We start from the raw sequence: 19561 nt of genomic DNA, 5'->3' as shown, positions 1-19561 counted from the left end.
GTTGATAGTTCGTAACCCCTATTGACGCGTTTTAAAACCGTGAGGGCTTCAGCCCAGAGCGGACAATATCACTAGTGGGCCGGGCCATTACATTCACCCCGGCTTAGTGGGCCCCAGCTCAAGCCCCTCTAGTGAGCCTTCTTGCCAGCGTACCCTTCTAGAGGCGGGCACTCAAATCGATCGTCGCTTTGGTGGAGTTAATCCCTTGGCCTGTGAGCTAGGATTGAACCCATATCACCTCACGGTTTACTGGCCTCTTACCAATTGAGTGCGGCTCAATTGGTAAGAGGCGAGTAAACCGTGAGGTGATATGGGTTCGAATCCTAGCTCAGGCCAAGGGATTAACTCCACCAAAGCGACAAGATCGATTTGAGTTGCGCCCGCCTCTAGAAGGGCACGCTGGCAAGAAGGCTCACTAGAGGGCTTGAGTCAGCCCACTAAGCCAGTGTGACATTTTCCATCGCAGAGGTATCGGAGATCGAGCCACCATAGCGGCGGCCACAAAGAGTGTTGAACAGAGTTTCGACCAGATCTGCCATTGTCCAGAGTCACCTCACCGGTCTTTTGTATTTTGGTAGGGCCCATGTATAGACTAGTATTTTAGTTCATTATGTTTTGTCATGCTGTAATTACTAGTTTATGATGTATTTCATTTTGGACTTGAAATTAAACTTGAGATTGAAATGAAAACTTGTAATTTATTATCTATGAATTTCCATACGAATGCAATAGATGATATTTAATTTTGAGATCTCATAAATAGTTGTAAATGATATGATAAAAGAGAATATGATGTGGAAATATGTGAGATGACTATGAATATGTTAACAGGTGATAGTGGAACCCGCCAGATGCTAATGAAATAAAGGATGATCTGTCCGGGTCTCCACAGAAATAAGATATAAAAAAAAAAATTTCTACACATAAATTATCTGATTTAAATGACATTAAAATTTACAATAGACAGGACGAGACAAGATAGGGTGCTCCAGCATTGAATGTGGCACTCATCGCTCGGCTACACTGTAGACGGGTGAGGGGCGTCACAACATCCCTAAGGTTTTGCCAAAAGTCCAGCAGAGTTTTTCTTATACCTAGAACCTACTTAACCTGTAAAAAGCTTCAAATAACACTTCTAAATCTCAATTTCCTACAACCATTACTCATCAACAACATACGGCCCCTCCTGGGCCTTCCAAATCAATCAATAATCATAAATTGGGAAAATTATATTTTAGTCCCCGAAACTAATTTTTTACAAAAACTATCCAAACGAGTTTTAAAAATTCTAAAATTTTGCCTCATGGTCCTTAGCAATATTACTAAGCTAATGCAGAAGGAATTATAATTTTCTAACCTACCACTAATATTTAATGAATTTTTTAATCTAATTTAGGCACTAGATAATTAAGAAAACTTAGGGTTTGGGTTTACCTACGCCAATTCTAATGCTTGGGGTGCATTCGGTGTATCTGAAAATGGTGAGGTAGCCTATAACCTTGACTCGATTCTGAAGTATTTTCAGCAACCTGTTTGTCCAACTCACAATTGCAAACTCGAGCAACTATCGAATTTCTATGAAACGAAGGTACTTACACGAAGCCCACAACATTAGGAGTTAGAAAAAAAAAATATTTACGAAATTAATTAAGCTTATTTAAAACTCAAAAAATCACAGTAAAACTCATGGGACCCATCGAAATTTTGGTATCAGAAAATTTTGAAATTGATATCCTTATGAAACTCTTGTCGTGTGGAGCACGCTGGTACTCTTGGATTTCCTGTGGGGTTTCCGGTTTGAGAGAAATTTAGCCCAAAAATCAAAATGGGCTAAAACTTTCTGAGCAAAAATTGGATAATCTACTTGATGAAAATGGGTGATCCTAGTGTCTATGTAAAGCTCTCGACGAGTAGAAGGTATTTGGGACAAGACCCGATCCGATTGGTAGCCGAATCTGTCGGATTTTGACCAGAAATGGGGTGTTACAATGAGCGCATAAGAGAAGTTTTGGTGTGCATTGTCCAGCCACTAGAGCAGCGGTCGGCAGTGGAGGATGGTCCAGGTGGTGCGCCAGTGTGTGAGGCATGGTGGGGTGGTGGTTGTCCGGTGAGGGGAGGAGAGAGGAGAGAGAATCGAAGGAGAGAAGAGGGGAAGGTCACGTGCGGAAAAAAGAAGAAGGAAAGAAAAAGGAAGACCAGTTTGATCCAATCCGGTACAATTTGACCGGTTCGATTTAGGATGTCAAAAATTGAATTTTTATTTTGCCCTGAGACCAAAAATGAGACCTAAAAGTTTCAAAAAAATTTCAGAAAACTCAAAAAAATTTGTAGAGCCTAAATATATTTATAGTTTTACCACATGGTCTTTGAATTAATTTTTTAAAAATTAACAAAGTTCATTGATTTTGAAAAATCAAACCCGATTTCTAAAATTCCAAATAAATTCCCAAAATTTTTTACAATAAAATATTAATATTTACATATAAAATAAGTATTTTTAAAAATGGGGGTGTTACACATTTTATCTAAATTTAATTATTCATTTTATCTAAATTTAATTAATAATTTTAATACTAAATTCCTTTTGAATTCGACTAAAATTTATTCTAAATTATCTACACTCATCTAAAATTCGATTATCATTATTCAAATATTACTTAAATTCTCTTGATTTTATATGTTTTAGTTAATAATTTATATAAAAAAATTTTACTAATTATTTATATTTTAAATTTTAATAATCTTATAAAATATTTAAATTATATTTATTTAAAATAAAATATTCAAAAATTTATAAATATAAGTATAACATAAATAATTATTTATATATATATATATATATATATATATATATATATATATATGTGTGTGTGTGTGTGTGTGTGTGTGTGTGTAATTATTTATATATATATATATTCGAGCAATGGCACCTGTAATATATAAAATTTAAACTTAATCCAAATTCAATGTGAGTATTATTTTCTTAATCATAACTTGCCTCAAACTTCTTATATAATACTCAAGCTTCTTTCAATAGGGTTTGATCAATTATCTAAGAATACTCAACCCAATGTCATTCTTAGTTTTATCCAATTTTCAATTTCTCAACATTTTCTTGTTTTGATCCAATTTTTCTTTCTCAGTATTTTACCCGCACATGGCCTTGATCCAATTTTCAGCATTTTCCCTACGCCGTGTTGATCCAATCTTCACTTTCTTATCATTTTACCTGTACATAGTCTTGAACTAGTCTTCACTTCCTTAGCATTTTTCCTGCGTATAATCACTTTTGTCCAATATTCACTTTTGTCAATACCTGATTGGTTTTTTCTACTCGTTTTTTTTTTCTTTTGATATGCAATTCAAACTCAGAGCTACTATTAGATTTCAAATCAAAATTTATCATTTTTCAAAAAACGGTGGAAAAAGAAGCTATTTTATTTTATATTATTTTTATGGATTCAATTTTAAAGATTAAAATTTCATTCGCAAGGGTAGAGATGGTAAATTGAGTGAGTTTGAGTTAGGAACATTCGGATTCCAGTCAATTTGAGCTTCATTTTCACTTTCTCAGAATTTTGTAGTCTTCCTTAGCATTTTTCCTACACACAGTCTTGATCCAATTTTCACTTTTGTCAAGTGTTCAGACCATACCTGACTGGGTTTTTCTCTACTTACTTTTTCTTTCGATATGGAATTCAAACTCTAAGTCACTGTCAAATTTCATGTCAAACTTTATCATTTTTGAAAAAAAGATGGAAAAAGAAGTTAGCTTGTGTTTGGATTCATAGATTTAGATTTAAATTTTAGAATTTAGATCTAAAATTTAGAATTTGAAATTTATAAATTTGAAAATGTCTTGTTTGGATAATAAAAGAATTTTAATTTTTTAATTTAAAATGGAGGTGAGTATCCAATAAAAAAAAAAAAACTTTTATTAAGTTGAATTAGAATTTCAAATAACATTCTTAATGTTGTTCTTTTAAATCTTTATATTTATCTTGGATTTGACTGAAATCCAAATATATATAAGTATATATATATATATAATCTTTTAATTCAAATAACATAATTTAATTAAAAGTGTAATTATTTCATATAAATAAATATTTTTATATATAAATTAATTAAATTAATATTTCATTTAAATATTATACATAAATCATCTCAATAAAGTTTCTTTAAAATAATAAGAAGCATATTATAAAAATTATAATATTGAAAACATGTTTATAGGTTGGTGAACTTTACGTAATTTTCCCCAAAACTTATTTACCATCTTTGTTGAGGTAACTCCAAAATTGTTTCCCACCTAGAGGTGACTTTTTGAAACTATTTGAACTGTTGATTTTCTTTTTTTTTTTTTTGGCAATATAATCTGTTGATGCTTTAATTTCTGCAAAAATATCTCACTCTGTCAAGTCTTGCTGCCCAAATATTACTCAAAAAATGACTTAATCGTCAAGTCTTATTGCCCAAATATTACTCTAAAAATAACTTAATCGTCAAGTCTTGATGCCCAAATATTACTCTAAAAATGACTTAATCGCATCCATATATCTTGAAACTTTCTGTAGGATCTCTAATTTATGATGCTAAATAAGTCCTCTCTCCAAATCTATCACCGTTCAAACGGTATTTTTCACTCTTGCTTAAGATTTCAACCGCTAATTAATAACTTTATTGGTCATTGTTGTTCCACTTTAATTTAATCGCATCAATATATATTTATTATTATTATTTTGAATCCCTTAAACCTATCCGCATAATAATATATTATTATTATTTAAAAATTAACTTAGTTTTATGCATTTAATTATTTTTTAAAACATATATTTAAGTACTTAAATATTACAATTTTAGAATTTAATTTCCAGTTCGAAGAATATGTAAAGAGAGATCAAAGAGCATGTCAAAATAAAGTAAAAAGTGCCAAAAACTTGATTATCAAGCAATCCATTTTTAAGCTATGTCAAAATAAAAGACACAAATTAAAGAGTACATAAATTTACACAATTTTTTTTTTAATTATCATTTAAGCTTTTTTTTTTTGTCATTTCCAATTAATTGTCTTTTTCTTTTTTATATCTTTATTTTTAATATTTTTACTTTTAGAATATTCTAAATAGATAGTCACTTTATAATAATAAACTATTACTATTATTATTATTATTATTAGAGTCTCTCTCTATATGTATATATATTAAATGAGGGGCCAAGAACGATATATACGATATTATATTAGTATTTACATATATCTAATTAGAAAGGGGTAGCTTTTGCAGTACAATTTTTTTTATAATATATAATTTGATATAATATATAAGTATAATTTAATATAAGACATCTTTCAAATAATTCAAATCGAAGTAATTGGATATATCTCGGTCCATTCCTTCTTTCACTCTCACTTAAGATTTCAACTGCTAATTAACAATTTTACTGCTATATATGAAGGCATCAGATGTTCTTATTGGAAAAAAATGATTTATAAAGACAAGGTCATAGTGTAAGGTATATATGGACGATTGTGATCATTATTTAATAATAATAATAATAATAATAATAATAATAATAATAATAATAATAATAATAATTAAGAGATAAACTTAACATATTTTAGTTACAAATTATTTATAATTTTATAAAATTTAATATTTGGAAATACTATAATTTTAAAAATTTTGCATAATTAATGAACTCTTTAATTAGTAATTAATTAAATGATAATTCGATATGACTAATTAAATATTGAATAATAGTTACTTGTCAAAAAAATAATCACAATGCATGATATATAAACTAAATATTAATTTGATCTTTCAAATTGATAGTAAAATTTAATCAAGTACAAAATATAAAAATTGAATTAGTTATATTTTAAAATTGATAAATTGAGTTAATTTGTCTTCATTTTTAACTGTGTACTACATGACTTTTTCAGGGACTAAATAAAAATTTTTACATTTTATAATTGACTACTCAAAATTTATAAAAAGCTATTTCTTTATAAACTTTATCTTTCTACTCTGTCTTTATCATTTACCTCCTCAAAAAACCTATAACAATAATAGAAAAAATTAATTGAAAGTAAAATAAACAATTTATTTCATTCTTTTACTCTTTCAATCTCATCTTAAAATCGAAAATCGAAATTAAATATTCAACAATTAGAACATCAATTTTTTTTTTTCACAATATTATCTTAGAAAAACTATTTTTCAAAAAAATTAAAAAATGTAAACTTCTATAAAACATTAAGGATCAAAAGAAAATTTAACATTTAAAGCGAGTAACCTTAACGTGCCTCTTTCTCTCTCCTTTGTATACAGATAAAAATTAGAGTAAATTGACCCAATAGCAACATATAATTAGCCCAATTTTTATGCTGTATGCTTAATTAACTTTGCTTTCAATTTCAAAGGTAAAATTAAAAGACTTTGAATTTTTCACAACGGGAGAAGAAAACTTTTCCAATTTGTCACAACAAAATATAATTTTAATTAGGTTTTAGGAAAGTGCACTGCACAATGGAAAATAACTTCTATAAATACCAAGCTATGCTTATAGAAGAAAGACGTAACAAATGACCCATCAAGCTTCCCATTTAAACTATTAAAAGGCTTTTCATGGCTCTTAAGGCCATGAAAGAAAACTCTTCTTCTTCTTCTTCCTCTTCTTCTTCTTCTCAACAATGGAAATATGATGTTTTTCTTAGCTTTAGGGGTGAAGATACCCGTAAGAATTTTATCAGTCATTTGTGCAAAGAATTTCGTCAAAAAGGAATCATAATATTCAAGGATGATCGAGAACTTGAGAAAGGAAACTATTTCTCAAGAACTCCTCAAAGCAATTGAAAGCTCCAAAATTTCTCTTGTCATCTTTTCAAAAAATTACGCTTCTTCAACATGGTGTTTGGATGAACTCGTAAAAATTTTAGAATGCAAGAACTCTGGCAGCCAAATAGTTTTGCCCATTTTCTATGATGTGAATCCATCAGAAGTTCGAAGACAGAATGGGAGTTTTGAAAATGACTCTGAACATTATCAGCAGAACGACGAGAGGGTGCAACGGTGGAGACTTGCTATGACTCAAGTGGCCAATCTTTCTGGATGGAATTTACAAGACAGGTCAGAATATATCCCATTTCTTTTAGTTATTTTAATTATCATTTTCCCTCACTAAACTCATGCATTTCAGTTTTTCCCATATTTCTGAAACCCGCATCAATTCGACCAATTGGCTGCTGAAATTTTAAAATTTTTTAGGGTATAGTAGTAGTTTTTGAAAAAATTAATTTTTTTATTACTTTTATTAAATTTTGATGGGTACTGAATCACTTGATTATTTTAAAAGTTTTAATGGATTCATTATTAATTTTATAAAAAAAATTAATTTTTTTATTACTGTATTGAAATAATTATATATAAACAGTGAAATACAAACCCTCTTGTAAAAAAGAAAAAATTCAAACCATCATTGCCTCTTAACCTTTTTTTTTTCTTTATTAATTCTATCATCATCAATTTTTATTCATTGAAATTTAAATTATTTGACAAGATCATCAAAGGAAAGTCTAGTATAATTCTCTCATCATTCTTTTCATCAATTTAAAATGATTTTTTTTTCTCATAATCTCATTATTATTATTGTTGGAATCTTTCCCTTGTCGAAATTTCTTCGTACTCATGTTATATATATATATATATATTTCATAATATTAGATTTTTAATCTATAATTTGAATTGAATTTATTTTTCATTATTGTTTTGAAAAATTTTAATTTAAAGTAAATTGAACAAGTTTTTTAATTTTAAGTCAATATATTTTAAATTCAGTAATTTATAATATTAAATATTCAAAATATTTTTAAATTAATAGTAATTCTATTTAATCTTTACCAAGTCAATTTTATTCAAAAATTAAACTTTATTTTTGTGGCTATATTCATTGAATGTTTTTGTTTTTATAGCATGAAATGATTTTATTAGTCATCATCATTGAATGAGTCTATGAAAAGTTCGATCAAAACTTGTGAAATCCAGTCAAACTCAGACGACTTGGTTGACAACGTCATTGATTAGTACATGTGGCAGTCATTGATTAGTGACATTGTAAATGCAATACTATTATTATTATTATTATTTTGACAATGTAAATGCAATTGTAATATTTGTTTCTCTAAAAGATAACTCTAAACTATTATTATGAAAAGTATAAATTTACTATCGATATTTTTTGATAGTCAATTATGGAAAATGATTGTCCACTAAAAATTAAATAATATTAATTGAAATTTAAGAGTAAATTAGACAAGTTAATTAAATATTAAAATGATATATTTCTAATATATAAGCAAATATACTAAAATTAATTTATAAAAGAATTTATTTATTAAGGTAATATTAATTTAATATATTAATATTTAATTTAATATTTTTATATTAATATTAATTTATAAAAGATTATTAATTTTATAAAATAAATTACTCTAAAAAAATTAGAAATTAGAGATGAAACAATTAGCTACATAGAAAAAAAAAGTCTGTAAATGATAATTTTTTTGAACGTTTTGTTAAAATCATCCCTTAAAATGGAGAGAATTTCTCACTTCCTTTTCTTTCTCCTACCAAATATTTTGAGATGAAAATATTATTAAGAGACAATTTTATTGTGTTTCTCAAAACTTTAACTAGTTACGTCTGAAATTATCTCTAATTATTTGTGTTTAGGAACGTTTTATAAAATGTCTCTAAAAAGCCTTAATATCATTTGAGGAAGAAGTGCCACTGGAAGAACTCATGACTAGAAACTTAAAATGTTTTGGAAAGACTATGTTTCCTATTATTGAATATGAGTACAATGAAACGCTTATTATATGTTTCCTATTATTGATATCTCAATTTGCGTAGGAATTTTTTATTTATTTCTCTCTATTATATACTCTTTGCATATTGTAGAATTTCCGTGTGCGCGATATGAACAAAATTGAACACTTGATATTTTTAATGTTATTTCTATGTTTAAAATATTGTGTTATTTATGATAATAGGAAATTCTTATATTGTAGGGAAGAGTCAGAGTTTATTCAGGATATCACTAAAGATGTACTTAACAAATTGGGAAGATTTAGTCATAGCATAGCCAAGGATTTTGTTGGAATGGATTCACGATTAGAGAAAATGAGATTGTGTATCAATATAAAGGAGCTAAATAATGTCAAAATGGTAGGTATTTGTGGGATGGGTGGCATTGGAAAAACAACTATTGCTAGTGTCACCTACAAGGAAATGCAATGCCAATTTGAGGGTAGTGCTTTTCTTGCGAATGTTAGAGAAACTTCAAGAAAATATGGTTTGTTCACTTTACAAAGACGACTTTTATGTGCAACATTGATGGAAAGAGACATAGATGTGTATGATGAATACAATGGAGTTTATCACATAAAAAATAGGCTATCTCGGAAGAAGGTTTTGGTCATTCTTGATGATGTTGATGAGTTAGAGCAATTAGAATTTTTAGTTGGAAAAAAAGATGAAAACTGGTTTGGAGTTGGAAGTAGAATCATAATAACGACTAGGGATGAACATTTGTTGATACAACATGAAGTAGATCAAATATATAGGGTTGAGGAGTTAAATCATCATGAAGCCCTTCAACTCTTTTGCTTGAAAGCCTTTAAGAAAGATTGTCCACCACAAGATTACATGGAGCTATCCAACAAAGCTGTAAACTATGCAGGTGGCCTCCCATTAGCGCTTAATTTTTTGGGTTCCTCCTTGTATGCTAGATCTGTGAAAGAATGGAACAGTGCATTGAAGAGGTTGAAAGAAATTCCCAATGAAAAAATTCTAAGTAAGCTTGAAATAAGTTTTGATGGATTGGAGGAAATACAAAAAAAAATATTTCTTGACATCGCATGCTTTTTCAAAGGAAAAATGAAACGTTATGTGATGAAAGTATTGGAAAGTGGTGGATTATACCCAGATATTGGTATAAGGGAGCTTATCGATAAATCTCTCATAACTATTTCAGACAACCGTGTGTGGATGCATGATTTGCTTGAAGAAATGGGTCAAGAAATTGTTCATCGAGAATGTCGAGAAGAGCCTGGACGACGTAGTAGACTATGGCTTTATAAGGATGTCTGTCACATCTTAATGAATGATACGGTTAGTATTACTCAATATTAAGAATTATATTTGATTTGATAAACTTCCATTATAAATGTTATAAGTCTTTCAGTTGTTTTCACCTTTAATTGTTGCCTTTGATTTTTCAGGGAACAAATCTAATTGAAGGTGTAGTCCTGGATTATATGTTTGATCAAGGAGACAGATACATGAGTTCTAAAGCCTTCTTGAAGATGAAAGCTCTCAGATTGCTTATACTTCGCAATTTAAAACTCTCCAAAGACATTGAATATCTTTCCAATGAATTAAGGTACTTGGAATGGCGTGGGTATCCTTTCAAATCTTTGCCACAAACTTTTCAACCAGATCAACTTGTTGAGCTCCATTTGTCTTATAGCAGAATTGAACAAATATGGAAGGGAGTAAGAGTATGTATGATTAACTCCTTATATCTGTTTATTACTCTGGTTTTACGGTTTCTTTCTGATTTCCTTTCAATATCTTTTACAGCCTTTAAAGTTGTTGAAGATAATTGATCTTAGTTACTCCAAAAATTTAATCAAGACACCCGACTTTAGAGAGATCCCATACCTTGAAGAGTTGATACTTGAATGTTGTACAGGATTACTTGAAGTACACCATTCTATTGGACTTCTAGAAAGGCTTGTTTTACTGAACATGAAGAATTGCAAAAGCCTTACAGCTCTTCCAAGTAGCCTGTGTAATTTGAAGTCTCTTAAAGTTTTTATATTGAGTGGCTGCTCAAATCTTGAAGAAATTCCAGATAACATAGGGGATATGACATCTATGCAAGTGTTTGAAATAGCAGGAATCGGTTCAACATCATTGCCATTAGCTCAGCCATGGGATTGTCTTTGCCCTTGGTGGCTAATGCCTAAGAAGCCTACACCTACCATGTCCTTTGAGTTGCCTTCTTTAATAGGTTTTTGCATTCTTAGGAGACTTAATCTAAGTCATTGCGGTCTTACGGATGGAATGATTCCTTATGATCTAAGTTGTTTCCCATTTTTACAACATCTAGATCTAAGAGGAAATGATTTTGTAAGCATGCCTGAAAGCATTAGTCAACTCTCTAAACTATTAGGTATTCTCTTTGGCAATTGTAAGAGGATTCGATCATTTCCAAATAATCTTCCTTCAGATCTCAAATATCTTAGTATGGAGGGTAGCTTTTGCTTGGAAACTTCACTAACTACAAGCATAAGTAGAAATTTTAAACTTGAAAACCTTCACTTCGTTGATTGCAAGAAGCTTCAGTCCTTGCGTGATCTTTCATCAACCGTTTTACAACTTAGTGCGGAATGTCTAACTACACAGGAAAGTATTCCTAATCCATTTGAAGCAAGCACTTCAAGAACTTCATCGTTCACTCTTATAAAATGGGTAAGCTTGATTGAGATTCAAGGCCAAAATCTTAGGCCACTTGCAAGGCTAATGAGTTACCTACATTTCTTATTGATGCATAACTCTCTCTCTCTGGTCAGTCTCTCTCTCTCTCTCTCTCTCTCTCTCTCTCTCTCTCACACACACGCATATTGGGGGGCCCTAGATTTTTCAAAAAAAAAATCACATTTTTCAGTATATATGTATACTATCTTACTTTTTATTTTTAAAGATATTATATATTTTTGTGTCATATGATATTGTATCATGTATTTGTTCCTTTTTTATGTTATATTTGTGGGTCATAGCAAATTTCATTATGTGCATTCTGACTTCTTGCCAAAGAACTTTAGAATTTGTGCATTCCAGGACCAACTCAACTACTAAATAACTATCCAATTACACATGCATCCACCAAAAAATGTTTTATTTTCCCTTAGAACATTTCTGCAAAGCTACACATGTTAATTGTTAAGTAATAATTTTGGCTCAGGGACTCTTTAGTTTAAACACCCTTATATCATTGTGTTTATCCTCAAGTGAAGTTCCGGTGTGGTTCAACAATCAAGGCTCGGGGTCTTCATTAGAATTGCAGCTACCTCCTTGTTGGTGGAATTACGGATGGGGAGGATTCTTTTTATCTGGAGTTTTTAGATTCCATCATGATCAGCCTCCTTCAGTGGATACTTGTACTGTTGCCTGTGACTTGCATGCATACAATTTGCCGTCGGAACAAAGTTTGTTTCTATGTCGCTCTAAGATGGAAATCGCTCAAGATTTATGCATCACTTCTGATCAACTTTGGGTTAGCTCTGTGCCTCCTAGCTCCATAACTTGTCTAGATCAGTTGAAAGGATGTAATCAACTTAAGGCGTCATTTTTTTCTGACCAGTTAGAGGTGAAGAATTGTGGACTTCGTCTAATATATCATGAGGATGAAGATGTAGAGGAATTAATGTGGTGCGATAAGCCTTTTGACGATTTGGGTCTCCCAGGAATAACTATTGCAGAGGTACTTTTAAGTGGCCTTTTTCTTTCTTGTTTTTTTAAAAGTAGCTAAAGTATGAATTCATCATTCTTTATACATTTTAATTTGAAGATATTTGCATTTATTCACCGTTGTTGAAAAATATGGGTAATTATATTCTTTATAATTCTTTCATTTGGTCACATTTCATTGCATCGTTTGTTTGGTTATTGAGATTTCATGGCGAAATTTGACAAGAGATAAAAATAGAAAAATTGAGTCAGTAAAATACGCAATAATTGTTTTTCTTTATGGTTATTCAATTGAAAAAATGATTGTGTGTACACATTATTCACATATTAAATTATTAATTCTTTTTTTTTCAATTTTCTTTTGAGAAATTGCTTTTTGCATGAAAAATTAAAATTATGTTTCGGTTAAAAATTTATTTTTTTTTAATTTTTTAATAGATTTCTTTTTCCTTTAGTCACTCGTTTTGCTCAGTTGACACTTAATTTGTTGCTTATTATTTGTGTTGTAGGTTTTACTTTTTTTTTTTTTTTAATTTGATTGTAGGTTTAAATTTGCTGAATTGCAAGGGCAACTATCATGGGCCTCGATTGAGAGATGTAAATTAGGAAAATCAATGTTATGCTCCTTTTATTATTATTAGTTTGGTCAATTTTATCTTTAATATGTATCGCATATTATTGTACTTGTTATATAGACTTGTATATAAATTTTTAAGTGAAAGCCTTTGAAATTTGGTAAAATCTATAACTTAATTCTCGTTTTTTTAAAGTTAAACATTTTTGTCCAAGAAATTTGCCAAAACTTACAATTTAGTCTCTCTATATAATTTTCTATCTAATTGACCATTAATTATAGTAAAAATGACCAAAACCTTTTAATCTATATTTCCTAACTAAAATGATTAAGTCCCTAAGGTTTTGTATTATAATCCTTTAATTTAAATTTTATAAACAAAATAGTATCTTGATTTACACTATTTTGGTTATAATACAAAACCTCAAGGACTAAATTGTTTAAGTTAGAAAACATATACAGTTAAAGGTATTTTAGTTATTTTCGCTATAATTAATAGCAAATTGGATGAAAAATTAAACGGAATGACTAAATTGTAAGTTTTGCAAAACTTTAGGAAATAATTTGATTTGTTTTGAAAATATAGGAACTAAATTATAGGTTTTCTCAAATCTCAAAATAAAGTATTATTTACCCTTAATTTTTTATATATAATTTTCTATTAAATTTTATATATGATATAATATTATTATAGGATTATAAATATTATATTTAATTATTTAAATTAAAATATTAATTTTAATTTGTTTTAATTAATTATATATGTAAAATATTTATTAATTTAAGAATTACTATTACTTTTTTATCATTTCTGTATTGTTTTATTAACATTTAATATTAACTGAATTTAAGCTTAAATGTAATTTTAAAAAAGAGTAAATTATAATTTAACATCTGAAATTTGACCAAACTAACAACTTAATTCCATTATTGTCAATACCAAGCAATTCAGTCATCAAAATTTGATAAAACTTATAACTTAATCCTTGCTGTTAGAAATTTTGTTAATTACCATTGATTCTAAGAAAAAGACCAAAATACCCTTAACTCTATTTCGGTATGAAAATAATTTAGTCCCTAAGATTTTATTTTATTGGCAATTTAGTCCCTAAAATTTAGTTAACCTATAAATTAGTCCTAGTAGTGTTAAAATCATGCAATTTAGTTCTTGACATTTTAATAAACTTATAATTTAATCTCTATCATTAGAATTACAATTAATTCCCCACTAAATTTAGCAAAAATACCAAAATACTTTTAACTCTATTTTTAGTATGAAAATAATTTAGCTCTTGAAATTTTATTTTAATAACGATTTGCATCCATATTTATACTTTTTTATATATATAACAATATAATATAATATATGAAAATATCATAAATTGATATATACACACACATATAATTATTTATATATTATTAAAATAATAATGACATAAGGCTTATTTATAAATAGTTATAATATTTAAAAATCAATTTGTAACATATATGGATATTTTGTAATTAATCAAAATTTTTAAGGACCTTAAAGTAATTAATTCATATTTTATTAATTTAAATTTAAAATTTTTAATTTAATAGACTCAATTTTAAAAAATGCAATGACTAAATTGTTAATGAAATAAAATATCAAGTACTAAATTATTAAGAAAATAAAACTTTAAAGACTAAATTGTTTTTAGATTAAAAATAAAGAAAATGATATTTTAGTTATTTTTGCTAAAATTATCAGTAACTTAATAAAATTCTAATGGTAGGGACTAAGTTGTAGGTTTTGTCAAATCTCAGGAATTAAATTGCTCTATTTTGAAAATACAAGGACTAAGTTATAGATTTTATCAAAACTCATGGACTAAATTGTAGTTTACCCATAAAAAATATAACAATAAGTTTTAAATGGTGAAGATGTTTAAAAATTAAAATAAATTAATGATAAATACAAGTTAACTCGCTGAATTAAATTTGTTCAAAGTCAGTTATTTTTTTTTCATAATTTAAAATAATATTAGCTTGCATAATGAGGTTGCATAAGTAGATTAATATTGTGAAAGAATATTATTTATAAAATTAAAAAAATAATAATTTTTAAAATGTATTTTATAGTTTAATACACTATTATTATAAAATTTTCAATTTCACCATATTAATATCTTGAAATTTATATTGCCATATTGTTTAATGCAGATAATTTCAAATTCTATTTAACATATTATAATGGGTTAAAGGCATTTCTGGCAAAGTCAATGTCCCCTTAATACATTTATTATTATTATTATTATTATTATTATTATTATTATTATTATTATCTTTTGGGTGTTTGTTTTTCAACACCCGACTTTATTTTCAAACTTTTTTGTTTCTTAATTCATAAAATGCATTTATAATATAATAATAACAAATTGTTAGGTCTTCTAATTGCCATAAAAAAAAAAAGTGAATAAGAATGAATATTTGACTATAAAGTTAGAATTGAATAATCAATGACACCTATAACAAATATTTATAATTTTATACATGATCATAGTAATGCACAGGAATTCATCTATAGTCATCCATAACATGAAAGTAAATATTATTATAACTGTATCTAACTTATAGAGACAGATAACTAATGCAGTTTCCTCTAAAATATTGTTCATATAATTTTGGATAATCAATTGGTTGGTTGCTATAATGGTTCTTATCCTTAATTCCTTGGTAAGATGCCGTGGTAGTCCTTTATTAGTGGTGTCCTGATTTCTTTATATGACTAAGTTATTTTGTTGAAGAATTCATATCCAATGATGACTGTACTTCCAAGAAAAATTGTCTGGTTGCTGGACGAATTCTAGTTTCTATATCTTCGCTTGATTTTGTACGCAAAAAGGTTGATGTGGGAGAAGCCAAATTTCACGTGACTCTAATTAAAGATTGTTGTGAAGTGATGCCCATCTCTGTTACATGCAAGGCACATGTAACTTCTTTTAAATAAAAAAAAAATCAAAATAAGTAATCATTATTATATTCATTTTTATATGTAATAATCGTTAGGTTGTTTTAAGTATGATTGATTACATTATGTAATTACCATTTTATTACATAAAAATTTTTTATATTACTAAACAACTTAATCAAATATGTAATATAAATATAATTACATTACAATTTTAATTACGTTTATCCAACATAACCTTAGTGCTTGTGACGATACGCTGCATGACCATGGAACAGAGTAGGGACAGCTAAGCGGCAATTGGCTTGGGGGATGCTATGCTTATCTGTACCGGTGATAGCAATTATTTGGACTTATTCCCAATAGTGGCCCATTAAATTTAGACAATTTTGAAAGGAGACCAGAGCCTAGTGTTTTACTTCCAACTGTAGAGATGGTCGAGGAAACACAAGTAGCTGTAGTGGGGGCCCATTACAAAAGTCCACTAGAAAATGAAGAAGATAATCAGCTAGCATTCGTGAATCTGGACAATGGGAGCCTCAATCTTAGGCCCACTCTCCAACAATCAAAAGAAAGTTGAAACGTCTAGAATGCTAAAGAATCGCATGAGGTACAAGCTCTAGTCTGACTGGGAGAAATTTGCCTCTGATAAGCATATTGATCTTCTCAAGCTATTTGCTCGATAGTATTCAGTAGTAATTTTGTAGGGTAATAATCCAAATGCGATGGGCTTCCATTTTGGTGCATAGGAGGAGGTGAGACAAATGATTCTTCTAGGTTATGGTCTGCTGCTTCTGTTATCCATCTCATGCTCTGCTGCTGCCCGTTTTGATCTATGCTACAAATCTTGGGCAATGCCTTGACATTTGTTTATTTGGTTAGATGAATTTTCTCTTGACAATAGATTTATTCTTCAATTTTCTATCAACCTTTAGGTCCTTAGGCAACAAGCAAGTTCCCTTCTCATTGTCATCAGTAGCCTATGTTGTTTGGTTTGCAGGCTGCATTAGGTAGGCCTTGGTTTTCTTGTTTTGTGTCTTTTCTCTACTCTTTTTCTCTTCAGCACACCTTCTCCTAGGTTAGGTGCCAAGGTTTAGTTGGAAATTGGTATGCTAGGTTCCTTTTTGAACTGATACTTTTAATAAATTTATTGCTTACCAAAACAAAAAAGAATGACACCCAAACAAAACATCAGGATTAAAAAGAATATGTCTACAACCCAATAATCAGGCAACGTAAACATACACATATAAGACAGTCCCGTAAAGAATATCAAATTTCACATTAAGCATGTTGGCCAAACCTCCATTAGACCTGAAAGCTACTAAAGACAAAGGACTACTAGTACAGGAAACACCAAAAGCTCTGAAATATTAAAATAATTGGGCGAGTATAAACTCAGTGAATAACACCATGGTAGAAATCACTTACCCAACATCCATTGTGAAATTAGACATCAAAACTTCAGAAATTAAGGAACTTTCGGGCTGCCATCATGTTCTTGAAACGATAGATTTTTGTCAGTCTTCCTGCAATACCTGATGAAATCAAAGTGTAAAGGATATTCTTGATTTATAGATGACAGAAGGAAGCTGCTAGGGGGTGGTTTTAACTTCATGAACGCTGGAAATAGCTAAAGGGCAGCAGCGGCAAGAGGGAACATCAGTGGTAGTTTTTATTCTTCCTTTCTAGAAGCAGGCTGTGACAAAAATAAGATAGCACTCTCATTTTATAATTTTTTATGTTTATTTTAGTTTATCCTTTGATTATTAAGGAGTATAATACCCCATCTTTAGTCTCATGCTCCAAGTGCCATCTCATTTCCTTGGCCATTTCGTTCAATGCTTATAATTTTTGCAACCTTGGAGTGAGTGAAATGTAATACAGCTTCTTATATGGGACATTTGCAACTTGTTAATTCGTTGCATTCGCCATAATATGTCATACATGCAATTGTTTGGCATATACCATACAATTGTTATTGCAGTATTGAATCTTCTCCATCAGTAGTCCCGAGCCTTGGACAAACTTCTTTATGCTGTTGAGTTGTCCATTATAACATTATCAAATGGTAACAACTCTTTCACAAAATGAGATTTTCTTCATTCACAAGAATTAAATCCTCAACCCTACCTAAGAGATACAAAGTTTTTTACCATTCATACCAAACTTTGTTAGCGGGGCTAAACATTCTTTTACTGTATATTTCTTTTGTCTTTTTAAGATGAATTTAGAACTAATATATATGATTTGCTATTTTAAATTTGGTTTTATTTATAAATTAAGTTTTATTTCCTTTCGATAGGTTCTTCTGGAAGATTTTCTTTTATTCTTTTTAATGTTGTTAAATGTTTGTTCCAATTTTTAAGAAGCGTTTTTGAAATTCTTAATTATTCGACTATGTGAATCTAATTCATAATTAATTAATTTAAATAATATTTATAATGAACTTTCCATGTCAAATTATTGTGATTACTTTCCATGTCAAATTATTGGTATTTAATAATATTTTACTTCACTATGTCTTCTACCAAAAAGTAAAGAACTTCACTATGTCTCATAATTTGTTTTTGTTAAAATTATTCTCATATAATTTTTTTGCAAACGTTTATTAGAACGTCGCTCTAACATATGACGACGTAGATATATAAAAATTATATAAAAAAATTGAATATAAACTTATAATAATATTTATTTTACTTATAATAATATTTGTCGAATATTGTTATAGAAATTTTTGTTATAATGAGGCAACCACGATATTATAAAAATCAAGGGAAGTACAAAGTTTGCTGTTGAAGCATCATTCGGGTCTCATTGATTGCATTTAAATGATATCCAATACAATTTTCTAATTTAATTAAGCAGAATCAATTTAATTATTAATTTTATTGCTAATTTATTATTTAAAATTTTTTTTCTTAACATATAGTTTTAAAATTTAAAATTTGGTATTTTTCTAATAATTTTTTATATCAAATAATCAATCATATAAATAAATAAATAAATAAATAAGATGACCTTAATTAAAGACAAATTCAGAAAAGAAATCTTTTATCCTCTGTTTGAGATGAAATTTTTTAAGTTAATGAGAACGTTTTTGAACTTTAACAACTTTAAATTTTTGTTTGAAAGGTCTCAATGATTTTTTAAAGTAATGTTTTAGAAAATTTTTCCAAATCTCAAAAAAAGAACTCCATTTTCCAGCCTAGTGAATAGGTATATTAAGAAGATTTTTTTTTTGAATTTTTAAATATTTAAAATTTTTTCTATTTTTTCTAAATAATAAAAAAATTATAAAAATTTAAAAGCCAACTTCCAAGCAATAGCAATAATATCTGAAAAGAAAACGAAGGCCAAGCATAAAACAAATGATTGATTTAGGAGGTAATTGAATGGAAAATGGAAAGGAAAATGGAAAAGTCTTGGTGAGGCAATTGAATTCCAAGCAATAGCAATAAATATATGAAAGGAAAACGAAGCATAAATCAAGTGTTACAATTTTCCGTGTACAGAGTC

General features: G+C 28.6%; 1 pseudogene; it reads left to right on the top strand.

Annotated features, from left to right (window-relative positions):
• The first annotated feature begins 6598 nt into the window (after positions 1 to 6598).
• On the top strand, positions 6599 to 13252 carry LOC110664148 (disease resistance protein RPV1-like; annotated as a pseudogene).
• The last annotated feature ends 6309 nt before the right edge of the window (positions 13253 to 19561 follow it).

Source organism: Hevea brasiliensis, chromosome 12 (assembly GCF_030052815.1).
Source record: "Hevea brasiliensis isolate MT/VB/25A 57/8 chromosome 12, ASM3005281v1, whole genome shotgun sequence".
NCBI lineage: Eukaryota > Viridiplantae > Streptophyta > Magnoliopsida > Malpighiales > Euphorbiaceae > Hevea > Hevea brasiliensis.
Note: the sequence above shows the minus strand (reverse complement) of the source record. Positions and strands in the feature narration are given on the sequence as shown.